We start from the raw sequence: 10,578 nt of genomic DNA, 5'->3' as shown, positions 1-10,578 counted from the left end.
ATTATCATTATCATTATCATTATCATTATCATTATCATTATCATTATCATTATCATTATCATTATTATATAATAGCAAGGACAGAGGCAAAATTAGTCCAATAAAATGTACAAAATGACAGTAAACAGCTTTTAAAGTAAGAGTAAAATAAATAGCTAACATAACATAAAAGAAAAAGACAAATAAGTATGTTAACAGAATATTAAAATAACAATACAAATCACAGCTAACTAGCGGAAGAGGCCCTAAACTGCACACGAAAATACACTAGGTGCGCACTCATTGTAAAAATTCTGATGACATCCATGCATCCAATCTGTTTTTGAAAGAGTTGACCGATAGGGCAGTAACAACAGATAAAGGTCTCTATTTGGGAAGAAATTTTGACTCAAAGATGTTTTGAAGTTTTCTCTCGAGAATTTGAACTGATGACCATATAAACGTTCATCCAAATTTAACCTAAATAAGTCTACGAAAGTTAAACTGCAATGATTTTTTAGAATCTTGTACATTTAGATAAGATTACCACGTAGACGTCTCACATTAGTACAAGTAATTTTCAAATTATCCAAATGGTGATGATATGGAAGTGTTCTAAATTTGGGGATCCATTTTGTGAATCTTCTCTGCACGCTCTCTATCAGATTTATATCTTTTACCAGGTAAGGGGATCATATGTTCACACAGTATTCCAGATACGGACGAATATATGATTTTAAGAAGGCTTTATCGTTTGAGCTCTGGAAAGACTTATTTAAAAGATAAGACACGGAGTTGGCTTTTTTCACAACGGTGGAAATATGTTCAGACCAATTGAAACTGGAATTACTACGCCCAAATCAATCTGGTTTTCGACAGTTGCTATAAGTTGACCTTGACCGAAAGCATATGTTGACTTGGGGTTATTTGTACTATGTATAACAGTACACTTATTTAAATTCAGTGGGTTGAGCCAATCATAGCACCAGTGCTCGATGGAAATAATATTATCTTGTAGAGTCCGATGATCTTGCAGTGCATTTCCAAATATCTAAGTATCATCACCATGATGCGATTTGAGCTTTAGCGAGAGGTCGGCTGTATATACCAAAAATAGGACTGGTCCCAGAACAGAATCTTGTGGTAGGTACCCCAGAAAGAATTACTTGAGATTCCGAATGCGATTTGCTAACTCGTACTGAAAACGTTCGATTTGTGAGGAAACTATCCAGGCAAGTAATGGACCCTGTATTCCATTATGTTCTAATTTGTACAATAGCATGTTTTTCGGGACTCTATCAAACGCCTTGGCAAAATCAAAATAAAGAAAGTCGACTGGAAATCCCTTATTTATCCATAGTGTCCACGAGTTCACAGACGATAAAAGGTTCGTGAAGGTAGAACGGTCTCATGCGGTGTATCATGGATAATGTTGTGGGCAAGTAAGTAGCTGAGAAGTTCCTCCTTTATTATACGTTCCAAAGTTTTTACGCAGACAGATGTTAAACTTATTGGTCTGTAATTATTTGCGACCTTTTTTAAAAATTGGGGTTACTGATGCAGTAAGCCATATAGCTGGGCTGTTCTTAAAGATGTTTGCATTATAAACCAAGGAGGCTTCGCAAGGACTGTTGCAGAGATCTTTAATATATTTGCAGGTGTCTCAACTGGGCCTGGAGAGGAGTTAGTAAGGAGCGGTTTTAGATGTTTTAATACCACCTCTTCAGAAATGAAGATATTTTCTAAAGAATTTTCAACGTGTGGATTTGGTAAAGGTTCAACACAAAATACTGACTGGAACATGTTTGAGAGCACTTCAGCAGCTTCTAGATCACTAACAGAGATAGATCCATCACACTTTTTGGCCATAGTAGTATTGACAGCAGTCTGCAGTTGACATCTAGAATATAATGCTTTTGGACCGTTCTCCACAAGGTTATTCTCAAAATTTTGCCTAGCAACACGAATGTCATGGGTTAATTTATTTGAGAATTTACGATGAGCTAGAAAGTCCAAGACCAGTGCGCCAAAAACCATGTTTCGCCTTAGCTCTAATGGTATCTAATTATAATTTTCAACAGTTTTCCGATGCTTTAGCGAATACAGATTTTGATTAGACTTTAATACTTCTGCTCAACAAGTCACATATATGCTGATTAAAAGACAACTTGGTGTCAATGACCTAAATCTTTAACTGTTTCGTATCTTCTCAATTGAACTTCATATGTGTACAGGGTCGGAAAGTCCCCATGGTTCATCGGCCGTTACGTGAGAGCGATAAAGTAAGTCATAGAAATCCGTGCGATAGAGAAGGATGGCTATAATGAAGGCGTCTTATAGTCAGTGCCCGTTTCGCCCTTCCACAAATAAGATCCACTTCCACTTGTAATTCAGCGACCGGTAGTCATCTTTATTTTCGTCGTTTGGCTTTTCTTTAATAGATGTCACNTTCACAGTCACTTAACATATGGTATTACGTTATGGGGCAACTCAAACGCTGCGAGTAAGATATTCGTTTTACAAAAGGCAGCGGTCCGTTTTATCGAGGGTGCCCCTTGTGGAACCCCTTGCTTACCACTGTTTAAAAAATTTCGTATTATGCCTCTACCAAGTATATATATTTTTCAGTCTCTGCTGCAGATACACCGTGGACTAGATTAATTTTCAAAACATTCAGACGTACATTCATATAATACCAGAAATGCGGAAAATTTGATTTTATCGATTTCCAGGATCCGTACTACTCAGATTAATAAAATAAAATGTTTTTATAGCGTAAGTCATTATCATTATCATTATCTTTATCATTATCATTATCATTATCACTATCATTATCATTATCATTATCATTATCATTATCATTATCATTATCTTTATCATTATCATCATCATTATTATATAATAGCAAGGACAGAGGGCAGCACAACGCGTAACAAAGAAAACTTTTTACAGTAGCTAGTAGATACCTCTGTTTGTAAATGTAGTGACCTTGTTTCCCCTACTGAGAAGTTATTCAAATGGAGTATAGTGATCAGCTGTATTTAAAGTTCATTTAGTTGTTATTTAAGTATACTTTTTAAAATGACTTAAAAATCCCAAGAAATAAAGCAAAATTCCCTATTTCCCCAATTCCAAAAAAATCTGTAGATCTGGCATCACTCTTTCTAGGGCTGCCCTCTGTTAACGGATTGTATTAACATATCGGAATACGAAGTCGGAATTGTATAAGTAGTGACATCTATTACATAAAAGGCAATCGACGAAAACAAAGATGACCACCGGTCGCTGAATTACAAGTGGAAGTGGATCTTATTTGTGGAAGGGGGAAACGGGCGGTGACTATGATTCACCTTCATTATAGCCATCCTTCTCTATCGCATGGATTTCTATGCCTTACTTTATCGCTCTCACGTAACGGCCGATGAACCATGGGGACTTTCCGACCCTGTATATGTGTATATGTGAGCAGCATTGGGTTTTTCTTTCTTGTATATGTGACTAGTTTACACTTCGATATATCTAATGCCAGGTTTTTAATATTAAACCGTTCAGATAATTTATGTTGCAATACACCACAGTCTTCATGTGTGTATATTATGGAGTTATAAATTTCCAAATCGTCTGTTTATAAAAGTCGATTACAGTCGATGAAATCAACAAAATTAATTATAAATACAGGGTGTCCCAGTGTCAGCGTACAAAAATTTACCAGGGGGTAGACCGGACCCAAAATAAGATTAAAATTGTTATAAAATATTTTTCTGTCATGCACTCTCACGGAGTTACAGGGTGTTGTTTAGAAAAAAATAATAACAACTTTTCGCAATAACTCAAAAACCCTTCCAGGGAATTATGTAATTTTTGGGTGGTGTACATCTATTAAAGGTCATTAAAACTACATGGTGATTATTTTGATCTGATGCCAGGGGCGGCCTAGGCCAACTTGTCCTCAAGGTTATGTCTTCATAACTTTTTCATATCCTAGTTTTATGTAATTTGATTACGTTTTCCTGAATCTGCAATCAATTCTGAACAAAATATGTGCTCTTGTTTCATAGCTCAAAACCGAAAACCAAATGAACCGTTTTCGAGTAAATTGGGTCTAAGTTATCGACTGCATTAGTTCGTAGAAAAATGCATGTGAAGATTTTATTTCTTGTTATCTAGTAGGTACCTGTCATTATAAAAAAACAAAGTTGTTTACAAGCGTACATGTCAAAATTAATTACAGTACTCGAAGTTACTAGAAATTAAATTTACAAAGCAACAAGATTATAAAATTATTATGGAAATTTATTAGTGGCCTCACGAGAATATCTACACAGGTTTCCAAATAGAAGGCAACCTTCACAGCACGTATTCCAACGAGTTTTCCAAAGAGTCCGTGAGACCGGGAATGTTAAAATTGGAAATACAGAATGCTGCTGTTATTGATGATCCTTCCACCAGTGTCCAAAGAATATTAACGCAAGTAGGTATTCCACGAAGTAACGTCTGGAGAATTTTAAACCGAGAAGAACTACACCCATACCACCTACATAAAGTACAAATTTTGCATCCTGGTGATTCCGAAAAAAGGTTACAATTTTGCGGGTTGTTGTTAGAAAATATCGATAATGGCGAACATTTCCATCAAAAGATGTTGTGGGGTGGTGAAACTATCTTTAGGAGAAATGCTATAAATAATTAAAAAAATTTTCACATCTGATCCATTGAAAATCCGCATGTGATACGACCCTCCGCGTTTCAAAGAAGATTCTCCATAAATGTCTGGGGAGGAATCTTCAACGGAGTCATTCTGCCTCCTCAAATTACTGTATACCGTTTGAATTCAGAGAGATACACAGATTTTTTAGCGAATATTGTTGATGACGTACTAGATGACGTTCTCTTAGCTAGCTAGCGAAATCAAATGTACTGCCAACAAGATGGAGCACCTACTCGTAACAAAAGACATGTATCGGAGTGGTTCGATTTACATTTTCCAGAACGCTGAATTCGGAAAAATGGACCTATTATGTGGCCTCCCAGGTTCCCTGACCTCAACCCGTTTGATTTTTTTTACTGTGGTCATATGAAACAACTGGTGTATGCCAAACCCAGTAACACGAGACACGATTAAAAAAATTAATGTAACCACCGAGCAAATTCAAGCAACCGTTGATTTGCGAATGGATTACAATTCCTTGGTCAAACGATGTCGGGCATGCATTGAAGTAAATGGGCAGTATTTCGAGCATTTATTAAAATAATTATTTTCTATTTTTTATTATTAATATTGTCATTTTGCTGACATAATTTCGTTTCTGTTACATAATTTTCAATTTTATTTTCAGTTCTCCTATACGTAACCAAATATTAAATAATTCATAGAAAACTTGTTTAGTTTCTTCATATTCATGGGAAACTGTACCTCAACGGTAAACAAGTTTGTTTTTTATAATGACAGGTACCTACTAGATAACAAGAAATAAAATCTTCACATGCATTTTTCTACGAACTAATGCAGTCGATAACTTAGACCCAATTTACTCGAAAACGGTTCATTTTTGAGCTATGAAACAAGAGCACATTTTTTGTTCAGAATCGATTGCAGATTCAGAAAAACGTAATCCAATTACATAAAACTAGGATATGCAAAAGTTATGAAGACATAACCTTGAGGAAAAGTTGGCCTAGGCCGCCCCTGGCGTCAGATCGAAATCAGCACCATGTAGTTTAAATGACCTTTAATAGATATACACTTCACCCAAAAATTACTTAAATCCCTGAACGGGTTTTTGAGTTATTGCGGAAAGTTGTTATTATTTTTTTCTAAACGACACCCTGTAACTCCGTGAGGGTGCATGGGAGTAAAATATTTTATAAGAATTTTATTCTTATTTTGGCCTGGTCTACCCCCTGGTAAATTTTTGTATACTGACACTGGGACACCCTGTATTTTAAACAGCAGTGGTCCAAGATTTGACCCTTGTGGCACACCTGAAGTTGAAAGATATCAATTTGATGTAAAACCATTGTATGCGACGTATTACAATCTGTCATACAAATAACTTTAAAAAAACTTTAATAACGGTAAACTAAAGCCAAATAATTCGAGTTTTTTCAGTAAAATTTCATATTGTATTCGATCATAGGTCTTTGAGAAGTTCGTGTATATCACATCAACTTGACTGTGTGCATCCAATGTCTGAGATATAAACTAAGTCACTGTAATTAAATTAGATGCTGTTGATCTGTGATTTATTAATCCGTATTGAAATTGGAACATATAATGTCTAATAAGTGAGATACTATTATACATAGCAGTCTCCAAGACCTTTGCAAAGTTTGATAAATTGTTATAGGTCTGTAATTGCATATATCAGACTTATCTCCACTTTTCAAAACGGGACATACTCTTGCAAGCTTCCAACAATGTGGAAAAGTTCTTGTAGACAAAGCTTATTTAAATACATATTACTAAAAGTGGATTAGCTACAACTGCAGAACAATTGGTCATGGCTAGATGTCATTTAATTTTTTAATTTATTTATAGAATTGACTACGTCAATTTCGGTAAAGGTGTCAATTTTTAAACATTCATTAACTGTAGCACTAAAATCCCTGAGAGGCAAATCCATTAACAATGGCAACAGAGTAATTGTATGTATTAGCATCGTTAAAGGAATAAGGGAATACATAGAGTAAGCTTACTCTAAAAATTAATAATGCAAGCAGAAGTCGTTATGCAAACAGGTAAACGAATTCTGATTGTAAAGCTAATTTCTACCAGTCATTAACTGATAAATCCAACAATAAATCTAAAAGTGTCTGAAATTAATAAAGAAATAAATAAATAAGAATCCATATTGTATTTGCCAGTATAACCGATAAATAATTTATTAAACCAATATTATGGCATTTATGGCAGCTCAAGAGCGGCCATGCTAATGTACCTACAATTTCTAACATGTTTCACAAGACTGCCATATTTATCAGATTAGATGGTGAACAATTTGAAGAATAAAAATTCATATGGTTTAAATACTTCACCACAAAAATTTTAAATTTCGTTAGTCCTGTGGCATTTAGCAGAGTTAATCAATTTGTGAGTCATCACTGGCAAATTTCCTTCTATTTTAAAACTGCAGCAGTTTATATAAAAAGGGTTGTTGTTGAAATAATAGCTAATTATAAACCTATATCTATTCTAAGCGTGTTTTTAAAAAAACAGTGAATCCTAGAATTGTTTAGCCTTTACCTATATAGGTACATTCAATATTTAATAATTCTCAACATATGTTTCGTGCAATCAGCAATTGAATGCTAGTAAACATGTGGCGGGTTTGTTTTTTGATACATCTTACGCATTCAATTATTTCAAATTTCAATTTATTAAATTTAAATTGTTTAATCTTGGCTTTCGGGGATTATTTCTTGATTGGGTGATAAATTATTATCTGTCATATATAGAGCAGTGCTCGTAAAATTAAAAAATGGCACTTCTAAGATGCTCCAGTGAAGTTTCCCAAGGATCGATTCTGGGACTATTACTTTTTATACTTTTTACAAATGATTTATTTATATTATTATTACTCTTTTTGCTGATGGAACTTCCGCAGTGAACTTAGCTGCGAACTATGATGAACTGCATATATTTACCAAAGATCTTGTCTAAAGTTTAGTAAATTGATGTAAAAAAAATGGATGATTAGTTAATCTAACAAAAACTGAATGTATCAGTTTTCAATACTTAAAAACAAATCGTGAGGATTCTCTTAAATTTTTGGTTGGTAATATGCAAATAACCTCCATCAAGTTTAGGATTGCACGTAGATAATAATCACAGCTGGTACGATATTTAGTAAAAAAAAAACTTCATCAATATTGTTATGCAATGTCTAAAATAAATAGAAAACCCTTGTAAAATATTAGTGTCGTACGGTTTCGATGATTGGTTTTTCTTTCTTCTTAATAATTTCTAAAGTTTTAGTCGGACATGTTTCAAATTTTCTAGCTAGAGATTTTTGCAGGGTCGGAAAAATAATATAATAATCAGTTTTGGATGTCGCATGTCGCATGCAGGGCTCCCTCTGCAGGCAATGTTATGCATTAAATATTGTATATGTATTAACTCTTTATCAGCCCTCGTATACTTTTAGTAACAAAATATGAAATATTTGACCTTTTTTAACAAAAAAAGTATACTTATCGAAAATAGCTAAAGTCAACCGTTGGGATATTTTTTATTTTATAAGCCCCACCAAGTTTGTAAATCGAGATATCAGCATAATTTTTGTTTAAACGTATGGGTAGGAATTGTAGGAGATTATCTTATTGGTCCGTTTATTCTTCCTCGAAATCTCGATGCAGAAGAATACCTGAGATTTTTAAATGAGCAACTCCCAATATTTCTTGAAAAGGTGCCACTTGCTGTCCGTGAAAACATGGTACGCGCACGATGGTGCTACCCATAGTACATTAACTCTTAAGCGATTGTTAAATTTAAATTTTCCTTGGAGATGGATAGGTCCAGGGAATGATGCATCCGTCAAATGGCCTGCACGATTACCAGACTTCACACCCATGTTTTTTTATGGGATTAAATACTGTTTATTTCAACCCTATTGATATAGTGTGGAAATGCTTGGTCAAAGAATTTTTGTAGCAGCTGAAGTAAAAAACGACAGAAATATTATTGCAGGGATACGTTGTAATTTCAATAGTAGAATTAGACTATGTTTTCAAGAAAATGGAAACTACTTCGAAAACAACCTTTAAGATATCTTTTATTTTTAATTGTTAGTTAGTTGTTATTTTTGATTAGGTATGTATTTATTATTTTATGTGACTCTTGGTTTTTCTAGCTTTGTTCTTTTCTTCAAATATTTGCTGTTAAACTGATAATAAATATGTATTTTGCAAAAATTATTTTTTCTTGTTATTTTCGCAAAACAGATTTATTTTTTATAGAAGTTACAAGTGTATTCATGCACCCTAAAATAATACGCCAATAAATAGACACTATTTATTTTAAAATATTTGTTACCGATTGGCACATATCCGTAGTATAAATGCTGTGAGGCAACGAGTTCTGAATTATTTATTAACAAACATGTCCGTTTTGGACGTTAATGTTCCTGGAGGTATTATCCGAAATACAAATTTATAAAATCAAAAATATCTCCCCAACGGTTGATTTTAGCCATATTCCAATAATTATACGTTTTTTGTACAAAAAAGTCAAATACTTCATATTTTGTTACAAGAGGCTGTATACGAGGGCTGACAAAAAAAGTTAAAACATATTTAATGCATAACATTGAATGCAGAGAGCACTCCACACGCGATAGTAAAAATGATTATTATATTATTTTTCCCACCCTGAAAAAATTTCTTGCTAGAAAATTTTAAACATTTCTGTTTAAAACTTTAGAAATTATTAAAGAAAAGCCATTTTTTCACTTTTCACTATTTTTCACTTTGACACACTGTATGTTATTTATTATGCGACTTGAGAATCTTGGGATATAGGTTAAATCAAGGAATCTCTGATATCATTTATGCCCCTTTATGTAAATATACTCTGTATAAATACTAATTTAACTGGGAAGTTCCGGATCAAATAATCTGAACACCTTGTTAATTCTCTGTCTAACTGTAAAAAAATATATTACCAAATAAAAAATACCTTATCAAATTTAACTAAGTACTTAACTACAAAAAGTGACATTCTCCCATGTTTTTTTTTTATATTAAATATAGCACTTAATTAAGTCAAATATTAGTATTCGTATACATAAACAAGTCTTCCTACTTTTTAAAACAAATTGTTTAAAATTGGTAGGTACAAGGAAAAAATTTTTCAGAAGCAATAGGTAGGTGGTACATTTTTCCAGGTACGATGATCCCTATAGTTTTTATTGTGAAGTAAAAATTAAGCTTAAAAATAATGAATGTGTTGAATATTTCTGTAAATAATTCTAAAATATTCTTTGTAATTTTATAATTCAATAAGTCGCTTCCACTGTATGTCACATTTCTAAACAGTAATCCAACAAACTGAGATCCGGTTTTTCTTTTTCTAGAAAAAAAAACTAGTTCATAGTTCAATAGATCCAGCACTTACAACTACATAATACTATTCGGTCTGTACGCGGCCTTAATTGCTTCAATGTGATTTATACAGGTTATTAAAACCTTTTAGGTATACCTACTTACTACTTTTTATTTTTCATTATTGTGTTTATTCAGAAATAAAACATTGTCTTTCACATTTGCTTATTTGGCAGAGAAGTAGGTATATTTTATTTTTTAATAAACATTCTAGTAAATAAATATTATTACCTATTTATTTTTAAACATGATATTACTTTAAAAAATAAGTTATATTAGAAACATTACTTCAAAAATCAGTAATGCTTTATTTAGGTATATCACTGTTAATTCCACTACATGGCACCTGTCAAACGTTGCGATAATATCATTTTATTAGGGTTTATCTTGTCAGGACAAAATCTCTTCAGCTTAAATATTCTTTATTTCAAGGAAGGTGGTCTTATGCGCGGTTCTTTTTTAGTAAATATTTGTGTCTATTGTTCTTTACACGGTATCCAT

The sequence above is a fragment of the Anoplophora glabripennis genome, unplaced genomic scaffold (genome assembly GCF_000390285.2).
Source record: "Anoplophora glabripennis isolate ALB-LARVAE unplaced genomic scaffold, Agla_2.0 scaffold127, whole genome shotgun sequence".
NCBI classification, from domain to species: Eukaryota; Metazoa; Arthropoda; class Insecta; order Coleoptera; family Cerambycidae; genus Anoplophora; species Anoplophora glabripennis.
This window is presented reverse-complemented; position numbering follows the sequence as displayed.